This window comes from Narcine bancroftii, chromosome 1 (genome assembly GCF_036971445.1).
Source record: "Narcine bancroftii isolate sNarBan1 chromosome 1, sNarBan1.hap1, whole genome shotgun sequence".
NCBI lineage: Eukaryota > Metazoa > Chordata > Chondrichthyes > Torpediniformes > Narcinidae > Narcine > Narcine bancroftii.
In genome coordinates, this window is record NC_091469.1 from 190597533 (window position 1) to 190620234 (window position 22702).

The following is a 22702-nucleotide window of genomic DNA, read 5'->3' on the forward strand; positions in this document are numbered from 1 at the left end:
TAAACCTGATGAATGGGGAAAGTTATCATGAATTAAATAACAGCGGCAATACAGAGAAATTGTGCTGAGGCATTAATTTCACTCCAGAGGAAAATGCACCAGAGAAATGATTAAACTTATAGGAATCCCCATAGGAATCCCCAGAGGTATCTTTATTCTCCAGAGGTGGGTGATCTTTAAACTCACGGACCTTGACTGCTGAATGTGTAGAAGAAATACCTCTAACTGCAAGACAAGAGCCTGAAGCCTCAATTTCAAGTGCCACAGTGCACTTAAAGGGACATGCACACTCCTGCTTCAACTGGCTGAACCAGCCACTTTACACATCAGATCCTTTCTTTATCTTACATACACTTAAAATAAGACGTGTAGAACTCACCCTATTTGCGCAAACATTTCTCCCTGCAAATGTTATAACATCACAACTCTCAGGTACTCCCTGTGCACAATCACATTTGAATACAATTTATTTCATAAATTGGAATTAACTGGTAGTTAAATTCGCTAATTCTACAGTATTGAAAAACGATCATTTATGACATTTAAATTTTAGCATGAATTTTAATCAATATTGGTCAGTGACTGAAGTGGGAAGTCGTGATTTATGAAATTATCTCTGGTCTCTACTCTCCCACTCCCTGCACTTCTCCCAACATTCAGGAGCTGGCACACAGTCCCTGCCTTTTCCATGTTACTCATCTACTATTACTTTAACTGCTTGCATCAAAATGTTAGCCTTTGCTTTCTGCTTATCCTCAGATGTCTGGACAAATGCTTTTTGTGTGATCTGTAGAAGCTGGGTTATTCCCTGCTCATGCCAATTTTCTGTCTTTTGTAATTTTCTCCTAATGTCTGGGGCTGAGTTGGTAACAAAACCTGTTAGTACCAATTGTTCCCCTGCTGGGGATTCTATGTCGAGACCCCCATATTGTATATATATTCGGTCCCAAAAATTGGTCTAACTGTTCGGCACATCCCTGGGGATCTTCTATCAGGGAGGTCAGTTCTTTCTTAAAGTTACGCACTTCAGTACTGGTCAGGGGCACATTTACGAAACCGAGACCCCCTCCCATGGGAACTTCCCACAGTGGTCTCATCCAGTTGGTTTCTTAGCTTATTAGGTCTGGGTTCCTGCTCCCTGGGAAATGAATCAAAGGGTTCTGCCCTTTCTTCCTGAAGAGTCTCACGCTGTTCTGAATTAAAGTTACCTCTCTCTCCTGTCAACAGAGGTGGTAATCGAGTGCTTTGTGAGCAAGTTATCATACCACTCCTGCTCTCTTCTCTCTTCTCTAGTGGTGGGGGAGGTGGGGAAGGTGCAGAAGGGTAGGTTATAGGAGGGGAAGGAAAGATAGGAGCCGGCATAGGAGGAACATAAGGTGGAGGGAGGGAATGTAACACATCCCAACCCTGTGATTCAGGGACAAAAGGTTCCTCCTCTCTCTTATCCCTGAATTCTTTCTCATTCAAAACCAGCTGTTCAATGGATCCCTTGAGCCAGCAGGCTGCATATTCCCTGCTCTCAACATTGTCTTTCTGGTTTTGATAGAGCCATAGGTTCAAAGCTTTACACATCCATTCATCCTCGGATCCGAATTTTGGCCAGTACACGGAGCTCCCTTTAACCGGGTATTTAACCCATTCAATACAACAATACCTGACCATTGTCAGTTTCTCTTTACCACGGGTCTTTCCTGTGCCCCACTCAGATAACATCAACCCAAGCGGGCTGTACGTAGCTATCTGGTGGTCACATCCTGTGTCAGGACTCTCTTCTTTACCGCCCGTTATTCCCATGCTTAGAAACAAGTAAAATACTCTTACCGAGTTCTAGTAGTACTGCTCTAGCGCGCTTCCTTCCGCCGTTTGTTCTCAATGCCTCTTCTCGGATATCACTCGCTTCTTCCACTGACCAGCCACCCGTCGCCCGTGAGTCCAGCTGAATCAGCCGGGGTGCACCTACTCTCGTCGTCGGGGTACTCTGTCAGTGGAGGGAGTGTGATCCCGGACGAGCCCCCATTTGTTAGAAATTAAAGTACCTTTAAAGAAATTGCTCGAGACAAAAATTGAGAACAAAGAACATTTATTACTACAACAATGCAAAGTTGGGTGCTTCCCCTTACCCTCGGAATACACACAGACACTGGGGCTCACCCAACTTTTATACAGTTGATTTCAGTGTAGGAATACCCTCCCCCTTACATTCTTCTGCCTTCTGCTGGAGAGGTTTGGCATTAGGCAATCCTGCCTGCCTACGTGCAATTTCAGTATACTTGGAGAACCAGGGGGGGTATCCTGTCGGTGTCCCTTCATGTCATTGTCCTTATTCACACCTTCCTGATTCTCGGGGCTACAGTCTCTTGATATGCAGAGTTGACTCATTCTATCTAGGGTTGGCTAATTTCATATGTATAAATCTGTGTATGGTTAGCTAATTAGAAATGTATGACTTGGTACTTCTGTCCAGGGCTAGGAGACCCTTATCTGATCCAGACTACCTCAACTTCCTACATTCTATTGTACCTTACCATTCCTTATCTTAGTCTTATGGTGGCTCTTGTCACAAAGAAGATTCTTATGTTAATCGTGCTGACTCTGCTTTCCTGCATCCTAAGCCCCAAGCTTATCCTGTTTGAACTGGTTACAGCCATTTACTGATGAACTTTAGTTTCTTCCATGTTCATAATTTTAGATCAATTTTCCCCATCTCTCACAAGTTCATCAGCATCTGATGTGCACTGCCCATACACTGTATATTGCAAAAGATGAGATTGAACTGTGTACTGGCATCATCTCATAACTAGAGCTATTCCAAAGAATTGTGGCTCGTAAAGGATTTTCTTTGGCTTGAAGCTGGAGTTGTCCCAAATACTCAATTAGTCTCACTTTTGATCACAAAATGGTTGGAATGAACTGGAGCTTTTCAGAGTAGGGAGAGGCCACACTGGACTAGATCTTCTGAGCCACCAACCAATGATTTTAGGTGTAAAGGTAGTATTTACCAGACCGGGATTGACCAGATTTTCAAAACTCAAGTAAACAGTCCCATCCACGATGCTGTGCTTGGCACTTGGTTTCAATGGGCAGTTACCCTTCCAGTTAGCTCAGCTCCTTTGAGACTACGGCAGATCTAGATCCCCAAGCAGCAAAATGCCTCTGGCTGAGCAAGGCCTCCAGGTGCAATCGGGATCTTAGGGGCTTTAGATGAGGTGGGAAAGCAAGGTTGAGCCAGGGAAATGATGTTGGGATGGATAAAAGATTGGTGCCCATGATAGTCTTGGATACGTTTGCCCCTTCCTGTTGTCTTCAGCATTCCTGGACCCTTGAGCTTCCAAACCAGGCCCTGATGTAACCAGTCAGCATACTTTCCATGGTCCATCTGGAGAAGTTGGATAGAGTATTCGATGACATGCCAAATCTCCTAAGAAAGTAGAGCCATAGTTGTGTCTTTTTTTTAAAAAAAGTTTATTTAAAATTTTACAAAATATAAGCATAAAATACACAGAAAAGAAAACCCTTCTAAATTATCCCCAATAACCCCCCCACCCACCAACCCCCTATCCCACCCCTTTCTATCCCTCCCTCCCCCCCCCTCGGAGCTTAATATACACAAAAAAAGTATTAAAACAAACAAATAAAGTGGGTTAGGTTACAATACATCATTTCAACATTTGAACAAAAATATTTAAATAAATTTTACACATCCAAATTCATACATTTCAAATATAGAGTCCACATTTTTTCAAAAAAAGAATAATTATTTCTCAAATTATATGTAATTTTCTCTAAGCATAAGCATGATTGAATTTCATTGTGCCACCTCTGTATACTTAACTCTACATCATTTTTCCAAGTTACCGCTATACACTTCCTAGCTACTGCCAAATTCAATCGAATAAATGCAATCCAAGATTTATCCAAACGCGTTGTTAATGGATTAATATATCCTAATAAACACAACCATGGATCCACATACAAATCTATATAAAATTTTTGCAAGATTTATTTCAAAATCTTTTCCCAAAAAGGTTCAACTTTTGTACAATTCCACACAGAGTCTGATCTCCACACCGAAAACACAAATCAGAATCTCTAAAATCATACCTCTAACTTTTCAGGAGTTAAATATAACTGATATAAAAAATTATAATTGACTAAACTATAACGCACATTGGCTAATTTTGTAACACTATGTGAACACAAGTCAGACCATACTTACTCAGAAATAAAAGTGGATAACTTCTGTTCCCATTTATCTCTTATTCGCAATACACCTATCCTCTTCATTTTTGACTGTAACATTTCAGAAACAAACCCTTTCTTTCCCTTATCCATAATCAATATTGCGAACTTCGATTGTGTTGGTAATATCATTTCTAGACCAAAATTATTCATTAAAAAAATCACATACTTGATAATAACCAAACAATGTATTTTGTGATATCCCAAACTTCTCCCTAAGCCTATCAAATGAAAGAAATATACCTGCCTCAAAACAATCTTCAGTTGATACAAAACCCTTTAAATCCAATTCTTTCAAATAAAAATTATGTATTGAAAAAGGAATCAACCAATTTTGATATAAAGGAATTTTAATTGAACATTCTTCTTTCGAACCTATAAATTGAATCCATTTATTCCATACTTTAAATAAATGAGTTAAAGCAGGTAACTTATAGGTTTGTAAAAGCAATAAATTCCTTTTATATATAAAATTATGTATTGATCTTTCTCGCATCCGATCCATTTTGTGAGAGATGGGAAAATTGATCTAAAATTATGAACATGGAAGAAACTAAAGTTCATCAGTAAAATGGCTGTAACCAGTTCAAACAGGATAAGCTTGGGGCTTAGGATGCAGGAAAGCAGAGTCAGCACGATTAACATAAGAATCTTCTAGTCTTTGTGACAAGACCATAGGACTAAGATAAGGAATGGTAAGGTACAATAGAATGTAGGAAGTTGAGGTAGTCTGGATCAGATAAGGGTCTCCTAGCCCTGGACAGAAGTACCAAGTTATACATTTCTAATTAGCTAACCATACACAGATTTATACATATGAAATTAGCCAACCCTAGATAGAATGAGTCAACTCTGCATATCAAGAGACTGTAGCCCAGAGAATCAGGAAGGTGTGAATAAGGACAATGACATGATGGGGCACCCACAGGATACCCCCTGGTCCTCCAAGTGTACTGAAACTGCACGTAGGCAGGAAGGATTACCTATGCCAAACCCATCCAGGGGGCAGAAGAATGTAAGGGGGAGGGCATTCTGATACTGAAATTGACTGTATAAAAGTTGGGTGAGCCCCAGTATGTGTGTGTATTCCCAGGGTAAGGGGAAGCACTCAACTTTGCATTGTTGTAGTAATAAATGTTCTTTGTTCTCAATTTTTGTCTCGAGCAATTTCTTTAAAGGTACTTTAATTTCTAACAAATGGGGGCTCGTCCGGGATCACACTCCCTCCACTGACAGAGTACCCCGACGACGAGAGTAGGTGCACCCCGGCTGATTCAGCTGGACTCACGGGCGACGGGTGGCTGGTCAGTGGAAGAAGCGAGTGATATCCGAGAAGAGGCATTGAGAACAAACGGCGGAAGGAAGCGCGCTAGAACAGTACTACTAGAACTCGGTAAGAGTATTTTACTTGTTTCTAAGCATGGGAATCACGGGCAGTAAAGAGGAGAGTCCTGACACAGGACGTGACCACCAGATAGCTACGTACAGCCCGCTTGGGTTGATGTTATCTGAGTGGGGCACAGGAAAGACCCGTGCTAAAGAGAAACTGACGATGGTCAGGTATTTTACTTGTTTCTAAGCATGGGAATAACGGGCAGTAAAGAGGAGAGTCCTGACACAGGACGTGACCACCAGATAGCTACGTACAGCCCGCTTGGGTTGATGTTATCTGAGTTGGGCACAGGAAAGACCCGTGGTAAAGAGAAACTGACGATGGTCAGGTATTGTTGTATTGAATGGGTTAAATACCCGGTTAAAGGGAGCTCCGTGTACTGGCCAAAATTCGGATCCGAGGATGTGTAAAGCTTTGAACCTATGGCTCTATCAAAACCAGAAAGACAATGTTGAGAGCAGGGAATATGCAGCCTGCTGGCTCAAGGGATCCATTGAACAGCTGGTTTTGAATGAGAAAGAATTCAGGGATAAGAGAGAGGAGGAACCTTTTGTCCCTGAATCACAGGGTTGGGATGTGTTACATTCCCTCCCTCCACCTTATGTTCCTCCTATGCCGGCTCCTATCTTTCCTTCCCCTCCTATGACCTACCCTTCTGCACCTTCCCCACCTCCCCCACCACTAGAGAAGAGAGAAGAGAGCAGGAGTGGTATGATAACTTGCTCACAAAGCACTCGATTACCACCTCTGTTGACAGGAGAGAGAGGTAACTTTAATTCAGAACAGCGTGAGACTCTTCAGGAAGAAAGGGCAGAACCCTTTGATTCATTTCCCAGGGAGCAGGAACCCAGACCTAATAAGCCAGAAACCAATTGGATGAGACCACTGCGGGAAGTTCCCATGGGAGAGGGTCTCGGTTTCGTAAATGTGCCCCTGACCAGTACTGAAGTGCGTAACTTTAAGAAAGAACTGACCTCTCTGATAGAAGATCCCCAGGGATGTGCCGAACTGTTAGACCAATTTTTGGGACCAAATATATATACAATATGGGGGTCTCGACATAGAATCCCCAGCAGGGGAACAATTGGTACTAACAGGTTTTGTTACCAACTCAGCCCCAGACATTAGGAGAAAATTACAAAAGACAGAAAATTGGCATGAGCAGGGAATAACCCAGCTTCTACAGATCACACAAAAAGCATTTGTCCAGACATCTGAGGATAAGCAGAAAGCAAAGGCTAACATTTTAATGCAAGCAGTTAAAGTAATAGTAGATGAGTAACATGGAAAAAGGCAGGGACTGTGTGCCAGCTCCTGAATGTTGGGAGAAGCGTCGGGAGTGGGAGAGTAGAGACCAGAGATAATTTCATAAATCACGACTTCCCACTTCAGTCACTGACCAATATTGATTAAAATTCATGCTAAAAATTAAATGTCATAAATGATCGTTTTTCAATACTGTAGAATTAGCGAATTTAACTACCAGTTAATTCCAATTTATGAAATAAATTGTATTCAAATGTGATTTTGCACAGGGAGTACCTGAGAGTTGTGATGTTATAACATTTGCAGGGAGAAATGTTTGCGCAAATAGGGTGAGTTCTACACGTCTTATTTTAAGTGTATGTAAGATAAAGAAAGGATCTGATGTGTAAAGTGGCTGGATCAGCCAGTTGAAGCAGGAGTGTGCATGTCCCTTTAAGTGCACTGTGGCACTTGAAATTGAGGCTTCAGGCTCTTGTCTTGCAGTTAGAGGTATTTCTTCTACACATTCAGCAGTCAAGGTCCGTGAGTTTAAAGATCACCCACCTCTGGAGAATAAAGATACCTCTGGGGATTCCTATGGGGATTCCTATAAGTTTAATCATTCATTTCTCTGGTGCATTTTCCTCCGGAGTGAAATTAATGCCTCAGCACAATTTCTCTGTATTGCCGCTGTTATTTAATTCATGATAACTTTCCCCATTCATCAGGTTTATATTTAAATCCGGTAGTGCGGAAGTTACATTGTAAATAATCACGGAGGTAAACCCTGCGCGACTGGATTCAGCTTAATGGAGAAATAAACCTGCGAACTGGTCTATGGTGCTGTGTGAGTACTGCAATAGGTGGAATATGATTTAAATTGGTGGCATAGTTCAGAACAATTGGGTGCATAAGAATAATATCATTAAGAACTCACAGATCTTGTACCAGATGCTATTCAGTACATCTTGACTTAAGGACTGGAGAAATTGGCATGTTAGAATGAGATTGGCATGGTACCAATATTTCTTGATTCAATAATGACTCCACAAGCTCCAGGATTCATGCAGCAGAACTTTTAAGTGGAATATAATAGAAACTAGCCTGTACTTAAATTATTGTGTGTGCAATCTTCATAAGAACATCTTTTAACTTTTTTTTGGTGCCTGTTTTACAGACTGTTTTAAATAAGGCCAGCTCCTGTGAGCTGTGGCACAAGGCATTTTACTTAAGACAGAACTAAAGGTTGAATATGTTTCAAGTTCTCTTGCAGAGGCTCTTGTGCTACAATGTCTGTTATGTACTCTAACAAATTGGAGGGTTGTGCCCCATACAGACAAGCAGCTCCAACTGCATTTTAATAAGGTCTAACATATTCAAAACCCATGCAAATATGGTTTGTGTTTCATTTTACAATTTTTACACTAACACAAAGGAAAGTCAGATTCTTATTCATTTTATTAAAATCTAGTGATTGGTTATATGTAAAAGCATGGCAAGAGGATCAACTAAAACCTGCCTGGGATGGTCCCTGCTGTGTACTTTTAATTACAGACACCGCAGTAAGAACAAGAGAGAAAGGCTGGACCCACATTCAAAGAATTAAACCAGCTTCTGAACCACAACATCACGACACACAGATTCAAACCCCAACCTGGCGTGCAGTTCCTCATCCATCAGACCTGAAACTTACACTGCGCCGTGACAAAGTGCCGTAATGTTACATTTTTTTAATGGTTTATACAGTTATTGTTGTATTCTTTATTGCCGTATTTTTATGGGTTTTACATTTATTTTCGTGCTTTAATGGTTTATTCAGTTATTGTTGTTTTTTTTTCTGTTCAATGAGCTTTACATTTATTGTGGTTTATTCAGTTATTGTTGTATTTTATTGCTGTTTTCAATGAGCTTTACATTTCAATGAGCCAAGAGCCAAGGCAAATAGCACCTTTGGAAGACTACACAAAAGAGTCTGGAAAAACAACCAACTGAAAAACCTCACAAAGATAAGCGTATACAGAGCCGTTGTCATACCCACACTCCTGTTCGGCTCCGAATCATGGGTCCTCTACCGGCACCACCTACGGCTCCTAGAACGCTTCCACCAGCGTTGTCTCCGCTCCATCCTCAACATCCATTGGAGCGCTTACATCCCTAACATCGAAGTACTCGAGATGGCAGATGTCGACAGCCTCGAGTCCACGCTGCTGAAGATCCAGCTGCGCTGGATGGGTCACGTCTCCAGAATGGAGGACCATCGCCTTCCCAAGATCGTGTTATATGGCGAGCTCTCCACTGGCCACCGTGACAGAGGTGCACCAAAGAAAAGGTACAAGGACTGCCTAAAGAAATCTCTTGGTGCCTGCCACATTGACCACCGCCAGTGGGCTGATAACGCCTCAAACCGTGCATCTTGGCGCCTCACAGTTTGGCGGGCAGCAACCTCCTTTGAAGAAGACCGCAGAGCCTACCTCACTGACAAAAGGCAAAGGAGGAAAAACCCAACACCCAACCCCAACCCACCAATTTTCCCCTGCAACCGCTGCAATCGTGTCTGCCTGTCCTGCATCGGACTTGTCAGCCACAAACGAGCCTGCAGCTGACGTGGACTTTTTACCCCCTCCATAAATCTTCGTCCGCGAAGCCAAGCCAAAGAAGACATTTATTGTGGTTTATTCAGTTATTGTTGTATTTTATTGCTGTTTTCAATGAGCTTTACATTTTTTGTGGTTTATTCAGTTATTGTTGTATTTTATTGCTGCTTTCAATGGGTTTTACTTTCATTGTTGTTTACTCATTTTTTGGAATATTGTTCGTTAATGTTTTAAGTCCCCCTGGAATAGGGGCAGCAGAGGTTACAATTGTGCTCCTTTAGAATGTAGACAGGGCATAGATTTAACGTATAGTCATAGTGGGATATGGGTTAACAAGGGATTCCAATACGGACCAGGGGAACTGAACAGCTTTAGTGGAGTACATCTAATTTGTATCTTAGCCTACACAGGTATTAAAGACAGGAGTTTTGAAGCGATAGCACAAAGGACATGGTGGGACAAAGACAGACAGAATGGTAGTCAGGATTGTACATGTAGCAGAGAGAGAGAGTTAATACATATGCTAATGTACACAGACAGGCTGCAACTCACAAGTTCAATAATATATATGCTAATGTTAGCAGACAAGCTGCAACACACAGTTAAATCACAAGAAACAATCCCCCCCCAGCTTGGTCACTTTTCATCACCCCGTGAAGGGGAGCACCAGTTTCCAACAACGTGAGCTGCTTGACACTTCAATATCAGGCTCCAAACAGCCTTCGGAGATCGGTGGCCCTAGGGTTCGGGGCTGAAGAGGACATCAGATACTAGCCACAATTCAACAGAACCGCCTGACTACTCGTTCGCTGCTGAAGGCAGCGTTTCTCACAGACTTCGTCAGGACAATGCTTACAAAAGTCGGGTGGTTAAAAGACACTGCTTCAATGTTTCAACGTGAATCTGCCCATGCCCATGTTCAGACGTGGCAACTTCGGACTGATGTGGGATGGACTAGACTCTTTACTGAGAACTGGAGCCTGATACTCACAACCCTAATAAGCAGCTGGACTCGCTACTCTGACCTTCATGGTGCTCCCCTACCTAAAGACTTTACACAGGTGTTACATTTCGGTTATTGACCAGCTGGGTAAAACTACACCTTACACTTGAAAGATCAGTATTACTGATCTAAAAGAAAAGTGAGGAAGGGGGGGGGGGGGGGGGGGGAATCAGTCACACTGACACTAGTAGCCAAAGATCAGTAACACTGATCATGGTGAAAGATCAGTATTACTGATCTAAAAGAAAAGTGAGGATTGTGAGAGATGGGAAAATTGATCTAAAATTATGAACATGGAAGAAACTAAAGTTCATCAGTAAAATGGCTGTAACCAGTTCAAACAGGATAAGCTTGGGGCTTAGGATGCAGGAAAGCAGAGTCAGCACGATTAACATAAGAATCTTCTAGTCTTTGTGACAAGACCATAGGACTAAGATAAGGAATGGTAAGGTACAATAGAATGTAGGAAGTTGAGGTAGTCTGGATCAGATAAGGGTCTCCTAGCCCTGGACAGAAGTACCAAGTCATACATTTCTAATTAGCTAACCATACACAGATTTATACATATGAAATTAGCCAACCCTAGATAGAATGAGTCAACTCTGCATATCAAGAGACTGTAGCCCAGAGAATCAGGAAGGTGTGAATAAGGACAATGACATGATGGGGCACCCACAGGATACCCCCTGGTCCTCCAAGTGTACTGAAACTGCACGTAGGCAGGAAGGATTACCTATGCCAAACCCATCCAGGGGGCAGAAGAATGTAAGGGGGAGGGCATTCTGATACTGAAATTGACTGTATAAAAGTTGGGTGAGCCCCAGTATGTGTGTGTATTCCCAGGGTAAGGGGAAGCACCCAACTTTGCATTGTTGTAGTAATAAATGTTCTTTGTTCTCAATTTTTGTCTCGAGAAATTTCTTTAAAGGTACTTTAATTTCTAACAATTTCCACAAAAGTTTGATCAGTATCTGTAATGGAAGATTTAAACTGTGTTTTTTACTTTTGCAACTGCAAGGCTGAGAACCTGCTTGTTATTTAGAATCAGCAGACATAATCTAATTTACACCATAAGGCCCAGGATGCATATTTAGTAGACACACCTAAATTCCACCATGGGGCCCAGGATGCAGTAATCAGAAGATATTATCTAATTTACACTATGGGGCCCAGGGATGCATATGAATCAGTAGACATTATCCAACTTCCACCATGAGGCCCAGAGATGCAGTTTTATTTTGTTGGTCGCAGACTGTCAGGAGACCTTGAAAATAATTAAATAATTTGTTCAAAGAGATAAGATCTGAAGTAAACAACTTTTGGGTAATATAAGCCATGGTCCCACTGCTGAAGTTTGAGACTCTCCAAGAGGTGGCAACATCGCTCAGCAAGAAGAACTTCAAGAGTCCAGCTAATGTCCCGGTCGAGGGAGGTGGAGAAGCTGCTACCGGTGCCCCGACAACCTACTACAAGTGTGCAGTCGTTGCCTCGCTTCGGCAGTTGGGACCAGTCCAGGCGTTGATAAGTATAATTGGGAAGGGCTTGCATATTGTAGTGTGAATTCAGCTTTAGATTTAGTAATAAAGACTTGTATAAACTGAACTGCTCTCGGTGTGTGTGTGTCCATTTTCTTTCAGTAGCTCAAACACTGTGACCAATCTAAAACGATCAAAATGAGAGGTATAAGTTTACCCAAGACACTATCAAACAGAATACTAATAAACTTCAACTGCGCTGCCTGATAATTTTGAAAATGTGGTCATTGAAGACCTCCCAAAAGTTGACCATGTCAACTTTTGTGTCAATACTCTGGATAATTTACCTTTCCATAACCATATAACCATTTACAGAGCGGAAACAGGCCACGTAGGCCTTTTGAGTCCGCACCGGTTCACTGATTTTGTGTGTCCTCTTCAGGCATTGGTCCCGGTAGATCTTCATTCAATAACGATGGACGAATTCAATGCAGGTGGAATCAGTCGTTCTCTTGCCCGTTTTGATCTTGTATTTCTGCGTCCTGTTGTTTCTGATGAGATTCTGAGTGATGGTCAAACCAAGAACGTATCACTTTATTTAATTCTTTTTTTAAATTTCCCTGGTACCGGACTCGGAATTGATTGAAACAAATACTAAATACGTGGATATATATTCATTTTAATACAATTTTCTTAATGTCAATGGTAGATCCTTCCATCGAGTTAAGTCAGACTTAATCTTGTTTAACAAAGGTAAATAATTTAAACCATACAAATTCTTCAACTCCTTATCAATAATTACACCTAAATATTTAATCTTCTCTGACCATTTAAATTTAGTAATTTGCATACAATCTGAATAATCCTCGTCAGATATAGGTAATATCTCACTTTTATTCCAATTTACTTTATACCCTGACATGGACTCGTAGTATTTTAACAAATCTTGAAAAGGTTGTAATGAATTCTTAGGTTTAGATAAATATATCAATGCATCATCTGCAAAAAAATTAATTTTATACTCTCATTGCCCAATTGTAATACTGTGAATATTTACATTTTGTCTAATTGCCTGGGCTAAAGATACTATAACTAATGCAAATAAGACTGGTGACAATGTCTTGTTGATCTATACAAAGTAACTACTTGAGAAATCTGACCATTTGTCACCACCTGTGCAGAAGGATTCATATATAACGCCTTAATCCAGCCAATAAAAGACGATCCAAATTTAAATCTCTCCAACTGTTTAAATAAAAATTTCCACTCAACTCGATTAAAAGCTTTCTCAGCATCTAATGCTAATATCATTGGTTGATTAATTTGCTGTCTTGACGCATTAATTATTGTAAGTAGTTTAGTAATATTATCAACTAAATATCTATTTTTAATAAAGCCTGTTTGATCCACATGCACCAATTTCAGTAAACAAAATTAGCCAATCTATTTGCCAAAACTTTTGCTACAATCTTATAGTCTACATTCAATAAAGATATAGGCCAATAAGAGCCAACTTTTAATGGATCTCTATCTTTCTTTGGTATAACTGTTATCAATGCTCTCGAAAATGATTCAGGAAACAACCCAGTATCTGTAACCTGCTTCAGTACATCCATATACACTGGGAACAACAAATCATGAAATTTCTTATAAAATCTACCATAAATCCATCCTCACCAGGTGATTTACCAATCGGCATAGCTTTTAATGCCTCTTTTAGATCAAAATCCATAAATGGAGTATCTAATAATTTTACATCTTGCTCGTCCAAAGAAGATAAATTCAAATTAGACAAAAAAGTATCAATCTGTTCACTATCCACATTGCCTTCAGATACATACAAATCTTGATAAAAGGTACAAAATTCTTCATTAATCTCTTGTGGTTTATAAATAACACCTGAATTTCCATGTATTGCATTAATTGTTCTAGAGGTTTGTTCAGTTTTCAACTGCCATGCTTTATGTGCTTTTTCTCCTAATTCATAATACCGTTGTTTTGATCTCAAAAGCAATCTTTCATAATTCTAGGTTTGCTTCATATTATAATGAAGTTTCAAATTAGATAACTGTATCTTATTATCTTCCATTACATTTTCCTTAAAATTTTTCTCAAAATCTTCAATCTCTTTCTCCAACTCCAAAAGTTCCACTGTATATTGCTTTTTCACTTTAGCCGTATAACTAATAATTTGACCTCTCAAATATGCTTTCAAAGCATCCCACAACGTAAATTTACTTTGTACTGATCCCTGGTGTGTCTTCTTCAAGGTTTCCTCAGTGAGCTGGCCCCAGGAGGAGTCCTCCAGTTTGGGAACTCCCAGGAAACTGAAGGAACTAACCCTCCCCACCACCGCCAAATGAAGACAGGTCCTTTGTCCTTTGCCCTTCCCTTCCTAAAGTCCATAATAAACTCCGTGGGCTTGCTAATGTTGTTCTGGTCTAGATTTTTGAAATCAATCCTCAGCGACCCAGAACTTCCTAAAAAGAGGAAGCTGGAAACCACACAAGATTGCTCACCATTCCATAATCTCTAGATTCGTACTGCAGCAGACCCTGCAAGGCCATCTTTGGCCTCGAAACCAGTCTTGTCCTGGAACATAAAGCCCTGAGCAGGATGTGCCTTTCCATTTATGAAAGCCCACAGAAATGCTTTTAGAGATGGCTTAGACTAGTGGTTCTCAACCTTTTTCTTTCCACTCGCATACCACTTTAAGTGATCCCTATGCCATCGGTACTCTGTGATTAGTAAGGGATTGCTTTAGGTGGGATGTGAGTGAGAAGGGAAGGATGAGAACCACTGGTCTAGACCCAATTGTTACTGAAATATTTTGCTTGAGAAAAATTGTCGCTGGCCCATTTCCTTTGGAGTTATGAAATCATGAACATAATGAGTCAATTAGTTATGATTAAAACAGTGGTTTTCAAACTTTTTTTCTTCCCACTCACATACCACCTTAAGCATTCCCTTACAAATCACAGAGCACCGATGGCATAGGGAAAGAAAAAGATTGAGAACCACTGGTTTAGACATACACTGGACAGAAGCATTCATGAATACTACACAAATAATATGATTGTCAGGATTCCTAAAATGCTGAGGAATTAAACCATTATTTGTTTTAAAATTTAAACAATTTAAAAGCTAAACAGATACAAATTATTGCAGTTTTTTAAAAAAATGCAGATTGCTTAAGTATTGCATCACCCTCCCAGCCATTCCTTTTCTTTGAAATGAGTGAAGTCATTGAACCAAGCGTCAGGATGAAACTGGAGCAGATTTCCAAGTGACTGGAAGCTATAGGAAGTTGGCTCTGTCACCAACTCCATTGGAATTCCAATAGCCTCTGCCAAATCATATTTACAAGGAAACCCAAACTTCCTTATGAAAGAAAGTAACTCACAGATCTGCCAGACTTCTCAGAAAAACCCATGCCAATGTATTTTGCAACCCAAGCATTAAAGGTCAGCACTGGACCATGGCATACTAATTCTAAAATCCACTAATTCTCAAATTACAGCAAGGTCAGATTTCCGTGCTCCTCCAAGATAATGTTGAGCAGGAGTAAGGTCTTTCCTAACAAGAGACAACCCCAGTGGTACCAAGACCAAGGGCAACCCCATTCAGATTAAATTTAAACAAATAAAAGCAAGAACTACTGGAAATACTCAGCATGTCATGCAGTGTTTATGGTGAAAACAACATAGGCAGCAATTCACGTCAACTGTGTATTATAGAAGAATCTAGCTTCATTTATTGGAGTGTTAAAAGGCTGAAGAAAACAAGATGGCAGACTTTCTCTTTAATTTAAGCAGCAGCTGTGGCATCTGATAAACCCCAGGCCAGGGTCCTCAAGCTTGTCAAAGCTGCCCGGATAGCATGTTCCCACATTCTGAAAGACACCCTGAACCTATGGTTCTCACCATAGGGCTGGGAGTTTGAGTCCCAGTGGAAAATTGTTAATCAGGCAAAGTGGGAATAAACTGCATAGCCCACAAGCAGATGACAAGTTCAGAACAATGGGAGAATTGGCATCATTACCAAATTGTGCAGCAACAAAATGATCATACAGCACAGAATATGGCCACATTTACTTATGGCATTGGAGGCCACATTTGTTCACTCAGCCCAAGTTGGTTCACAATGCAATTCTACTCTACTAATTTTTCTTGCAAACTATTCCCAATGCCTAGATACTACACCCCCCCCCCACCCCGACACACACACACACACCCACACCCACACACACACGAGTAGTTTTCCGTGACCAAGACCAGAGACCACGCCCTCTCACCTTAGACTCTCCTATGACTGGAAACATCTTCTCCACGTCCACTCTATCTAGCCCTTTCAATATTTGGTAAGCTTCAGTGATACCCAGCACCCCACCATCCTTCTAAACTCCAGAGCCATCAAACATGGATCATTCTCATAAACCTCTTCTGGGACTCTCTCCATTGCCAGCATTATCCTTCCTTAGATATGGGACCCAAAAACTGCTAACAATCCTGTACGTTCACAGAATCATAAATTGTGGAATCACATAAAGAAGTTGTTCCACCCACCAACTCAAGCAACAATTAACCACAATCTGCAACTGCCCTGTTCTTTCCTCTCTCTTCTCCCATCCCCATTCAAGTAATTTAATTTAGATATACAGCATGGTAACAGGCCCTTCCGACCCATGAGCCTGCACCACCCAAATACACCCAATCACTTGTCTAATTGGAGCTCCCAGAGGAAACCCATGCAGACATTGGACAAAAGGACAATTTCTTTACAGTCGGCGGCAGATTCCAACCCGGGGTGCTGGCGCTGTAAAAACCTTGTGCTAACCTCTACACCAACTATGCTACCCAAATTGATCCAATTTCATTTTGAAAGTTATTATTCAATTTCTTTCAGGCAGTGGACCATACTAACCTGATGTGTAAAATAGTTTCTCATCTTCCCTCCTGTCAATGATCTTAAAACTGTATGCTTCAATTATTGACCTACCTCCCATTGGAAACAGCTAATCCCTCCATCTCAAATTACAATGCAATTTCAATGCAGTATGGAAAATAGAACATTACAGTATGGTATAGGCCCTTCAGCCCACACTGTGGCGCTGACGTATTTAAATTTATTCCGCCACAACCTAATTTTTCCCTGCCTCACACGCATAATCATCTATTTTCCTTACATCCGTGTCTACCTAAGAATCTTTTGAATGTCCATATTGATCCAAACTCTAACACCATCCCGAGCAATGCATTCCAGGCACCCGCTCCTCTGAGTAAAAAAACTCATCTCTGACATGTTCCCTAAACGTTCCTCTTCTCATTTTAAACAAACGTCTTTTCGAATTTCCTATTGTCACCCCTGGAAAAAGGTGCTGCCTGACCACCCCCCACCATCATCATCTAAGCTTATAATCTTTTATACATAATCTAATATACAGCTTCCAACATCTCTACCACTCAAGACCGAAAGGATGGAGATCCACAAGATAAATTACTTCAGTAAAATTAGAAAGGCTAGGAAAAACAACAGAACTATTTCTCCAGCCATAAAATGACAGGTCCTGTGGAGAGAGACATTCACAGTTTATGACTTCACTGCAGTAATATCAGATTAGCAACTCTGCAAACTGCTGCCCTGGACCCATCATCTTCATTACATCTTGCCAACTACAGAACAGTTCGGCAATTCAGCATTTACAATACATCTCATTCTCATCAGAGCCTGCTATACCCCTGGAACAAAGACAGGACAATAAAAACAGAATTAAATACAACTTTCTACAAAACTGAACCAAGACATATTTCAAATCAGGAAGGTGAGAAAATAAACTCTCGGATGGCCCAAAGAATGGAACTACAAATATTATTCATTCATGCAAGCAATACATTGGTTCAACAATTCCATAACCACTGCATGTTTTTATGTGATCCATTAAGATACTTCCAGGATCCTTTCCTTTTTCCTGAACTGTAGTTTTCCCTCTGCCACAATTGACAAGAGTCTTTGACCACATCTCATCTACTTCCTGCATCTACTCTCAACTCCTCCTTCTGGGCTAGCAAGTGAACCATTCCTTGGTCCTCAATCTCCACCCCTCTAGCATGAAAATGTTGGGCCGAAGGGCCATTACTGTAGCATATGACTGTATGACTCACAGCCCTGAGTGGGAAAAAAAAGCCTCACTACTTAAATGGCCAATGCCTTATTTTATAAATACTGATCCCTTGTTCAGTTTTCTCACAAGAGAAGATATCCTCCTCACAATCACCTACCAACAGTCAACCATTTATACTAATCCTATAAGAATCCCATCCCCCACCCCTTTGCACATGAGGGAAACATTTACGGTGGCAAATTAACCCACATGTCTTTGGGATTCAGGAAGAAACCAGAGCACCTGAAAGAAATCCACATGGCCACAGGGAGAACTCCACAATGACAGCACTGGAGGCCAGCATTGAACTCAGGTTCCTAATGCTATGAGGAGGTAGCTCTTCTCAGTTATATGTCATTATTGCAATACTAACTTGGTATTTTGCTTGAGGATATCACATCTCTCTTTACAGCAGCATTCTGGAGTCTTCTTTAAACAGTATCCCTACCCCTTTCTTTCTCTCCAAATAGATCATTTCACATTTCCTGCATTGATCGTTGTATCTTTTCTTTTAAAAACACACTCACTTAGCTTATCCTTATTCTTTCCCAGATTCACAACTCCTGGTTTCATCTTCACATGAGCAGTTAAATTTGCCCACAAACACTCAGGACCTATATCTGTTCTAGATTATAAATAGTTGAGCCCTATAGAAATGATTCATGTTGAATCCGACAAGTTACATCCTTCTAATGACCCAATTATCCCAAATCATTTTTTCATCTAATTAGCTGATACTCTATCCACGCCAATACTTTTTCCTTAAAGCCGAGAGCTCTCATCTTGTCCTGCAACCTATTGTATGGGCTTATTAAAACCCTTTTGGAAATCCAACAAGGGCACATCCATTGGTTACTCCTTAATTATCTTAGTAGATACACATTTCTTGGAGCTGTGTATTTCCCTTTCATGAAAATACATTAATTCTGTTTACTTAAAAATTTCTTTCCCAAATTTAATTTGGGACCCTTGCAGCCACTCTTTCATCTTCATTGGCCACGCATGAAGTACTGGATGGCAAACATTGTTTTATTGCTCAAGAAGAGCTGCAAGATTTGTCAGATAAGCACAGGCCAGTGTGGATAAAAATCAGTTCATGAGAAACTGCTGGAAAAAAATTCTAAAAATGGAGAATTTAATTTCGCTTGGAAAGACAGTGATTGATTACTTTGCATGTGAGAAATCAAGTTTAAATTCTCATTTGAATTAATGAGAATAGTCAGTAAATAGTCAGTCTACATGGATATTAGAAAAATTTTGGATAATGTCCTTCATGGTGGACTGATCCAAAGAACTAGAGCTCATTGGCTCCAAAATTGGTTTGGTAATAGGAGGTCAAGGGACATGCTCATCTGTTTAGAATTCGGTTCCCAGTGGCACATCAGAAGGTTCAGTGCTGGGATCCTAGATGCATATGTTAAACATTAATTTTAATGTGAATGTACAAGATAAACATCTGCAGATGATACAAAATAATTGAGGTGGTAGTGGATAGCGAGGAAGATCGTTTAAAACTGCAGAAAGGTACAAATCAGATGGAAAGTTGAATGGAGCAATGACAACTGGAATATAATCTGATCAAACACAGATGCATTTTGGAGACACAGTGATCAGTGGGGGCCTTGGGAGGATTAAAGATCCCTGCTCTTGAACAAGACAGTAAGGAAGGCATATGGGCTTCTTGCTCTCAAGGGTTATGACATAAAATAGAAGAGTTAAAATGTCATGTTACAGCTTTATAAAACATTGATTTATTCTGCACCTGAAGAATTGTTTGAAGTTCTGGTCAGTGCTGGAGAGAGTGCAAAGGAGATTTACCAGGATGCACCCTGGATTGCAACATTACTGTTACAAGTGATTGGATAGGCTGGGTTTGTTTTCCCTGACACAGTGGAGGCTGAGGACAGCGAGGAGGAAAAACTGCTTTCCCCAGAGAATGATGAATCTACAGAATTTGCAGCCCATTGAAGCAGCGGAGGGTATCTCAGCAAATATATTTAAGACAAGTTTGGATACATTTTTTACAAATTAGTGGAACAAGGAATATGGGGAAAAGGCAGGCAGATGGTAATGAGCCCTTCATCAGATCAGTCATGATCTCATCGAATGTTGGAGCAGGCTTGATGGGCAAAATGGCCTATTCCTGCTCCTATATCTTCTGTTCCTATGTTCTGATGGGAGATTTGATAGACATATGCTGATAGATAGGCCATAGCGTTAAAAAATATATTTTCCAATGGTGAGAATGTTTCCGAATGCACAAGGATCTAAGTGTGATGTTTAGAGGGATCTGAGAGGGATCTTTTTCAAGCATGAAGTATTTTGAGACTGGAATTCACTGCCTCAACAGGTGGCGGACGCAGGTACTCTCACAGCATATAAGAAATATCAAGAGAATTACTTGAATTGCCAAGGCATTCAAGGGCATAAATAAAATGCAAGCAAACAATGTTAGTGTTGATAAACAGCATGGGCATTGTGGGCCAAAGAGTCTGCTTCTGTCTTGTATATGAATAATTAATAAATTTTAGAAGATCATGATCACCACTGCCACCAGTTCTGCAGGAACTTTTTTTTTTGTTAAATGCACAGGGAGGCAGGAAACGTCTTATTTGTCCAATGAGGACCACTAAGGAATTTGAAATCAAGGATAGCAATTTTAAAACCATGCTATTGCTGGATCAGAATCTGCTTAATTCACTAAGCACAATAGCCAGACATGCACAGGCTTTCTTGTATATAAAGATACAAAGTGCATCGTTTGGGTGATTCTTTCCCAAGATGTCAGTCATAAAAGGAAGATGAATTGGTCTTGTATCTCATTGAAATTTAAAGGGTGCTGCAGCAATCAGTACACATCAACAAGATGGAATATATATCTCAGCAGAAGCTTGTCTCACCCTACAAGATGGATCATGGTTGATCTGCCCAGGGCCTCAACAGCTCTTCCATGAAAAGCTTCTTATTATAATATTATTTAACACATTTCAAAGTACAAGACTTTTGGAATGAAAAGTTGAATTCATCATTTTAAATGATTTCTATAAACCCTTTGCTTTCTTTTGTTAATAGGCATGTTGTGAGCAAAAGTAGAGTGGGCATAATCCCAAGGCTTTGTTGCCGAAATTACTGCCCACAGAACAATTGCATTACACATTTAGTGTGGGCTTGATGAGAAAGCTCTCTCCTCCCCCTCAAGGTTCACACTTAACTCATTCCTCCCCACACTGTTGAATTCACATTGAAAATAAAAGCTGCTGATCGCTGGATATCTGAAATTAAAACAGAAAATACTGGAAGTAACTCAGCAAGTCAGGCAGCTGCTTCAGTTCGAGAAAATGAAGTTCAGCCCTGTCAATGGGAAATCAATGGAAGTCTGAAATAAAGTACCTCTCCAACTCGAGTCTTGAGCCTGAAGCAGTAATGCAGTTTCTCTTTCAAAGACAGATCCTGTTCTGGTTTCCAGCATTTTCTGTTTTTTGTTAGAAAACAAGGGGTAGATAAAGCAAGGTCTGGGGTGGAGGGAACAAAGCAAACATCAGTGATGAGGTGGAGATCAAAAGAGACAAACTGTGACATCAACAACAGGAGGAAAGGGCACAAAGTTGATAACATTGGGATCCAACAGGCGAATCAATCCCAACTTCATTCCATCACTCAGTATTATTAACCCCAGGAGTTAAGATCAAAGATTATCTTCTTATGCCAGATTATTTTTCATCTCCACCGAACACTGATGGGTAAGACCGTTCTCCTTTTGCATAGAGATCAAACCCCAAACTCGGGAGTCATTGGCCAGTTCCCATCCAGGAACTTCAAAATCCCCAACTCGGTGCATCCCCTCCCTTCCAAGTCCCGTGCACCAGGTCCACGCCGCCCGCGCCCGCTGCTCACCCGGCTGGCGAGCGGATCAGCTGCGCTCGCTCAAGCTGCCGCCGGGACCGTGGTCCAGCCGCCCGTCGCGTGGTGCCTGCGCCCATTCGCCAGCCTCCGCTGTCTCTTTATCCTCTCCCCAGCCAATGGCTCGCGTCCTTCCTCTCACCCCGGCAGCAGAAAGCGACTCGCACAGTCGCACTTCCCTCCTTCCCGTGGCCGCTTCACCGGGTGCGCGCTTGGCGCCTTGCGCGGACCCAGAGGGGTGTGGACGACAGTGACTGACTCCACTGCGGCACGTCCATCAGGGTCAGAGCATCACCTTTATCCTGGATGTTCATCACTGGCAGAGCTAGAATTTGATTTGAAGCGCAACAACAACGTTTATTGGGGGCGAGGTAATTTATACAAATATGCGAAAACTCAAGGCGACATGGTAAAAGCAAAGAGTCTTGGAAATATTCGGCAGGGCGGGCTGCATCCGTGGAGGGAGAACGTCTGAAGTGTCAGCGTTTTCACTCCCTGGCCTTTCACTCTTGTATGTCATGTTATTGTATCTCAGAAGAGATTACTCATGAATTTTCCCTTCATCGCAACCACCATAACATTCTGACTGAGCCCTTCCTCCACTGTTATTAATTTAGATAGCACCTGATGCTTTTTTTTTGTAGCAGAGAGTTCCCTGATTCTCATCTGATACCGCTTACCACTGATTTTTGC

The 22702-nt window shown here is 41.1% G+C and overlaps 1 protein-coding gene across 5 annotated transcripts in view; it reads right to left on the reverse strand.

The window, feature by feature from the left end:
- Positions 1-22139, reverse strand: part of st6galnac6 (ST6 (alpha-N-acetyl-neuraminyl-2,3-beta-galactosyl-1,3)-N-acetylgalactosaminide alpha-2,6-sialyltransferase 6) — a 42351-nt gene extending 20212 nt beyond the window's left edge. For 4 of the 5 annotated variants that reach the window (XR_011340195.1, XM_069885574.1, XM_069885555.1 and 1 more), the window contains exons 1-2: positions 22004-22139; positions 21500-21621 (exon numbers count right to left, since the gene is read on the reverse strand). The gene's annotated coding sequence lies outside the window, so the exon portion shown is untranslated. The remainder of the gene's footprint in view (positions 1-21499; positions 21622-22003) is intronic. The other variant, XR_011340197.1, reaches the window with a different exon arrangement.
- Between the last annotated feature and the right edge of the window lie 563 nt (positions 22140-22702).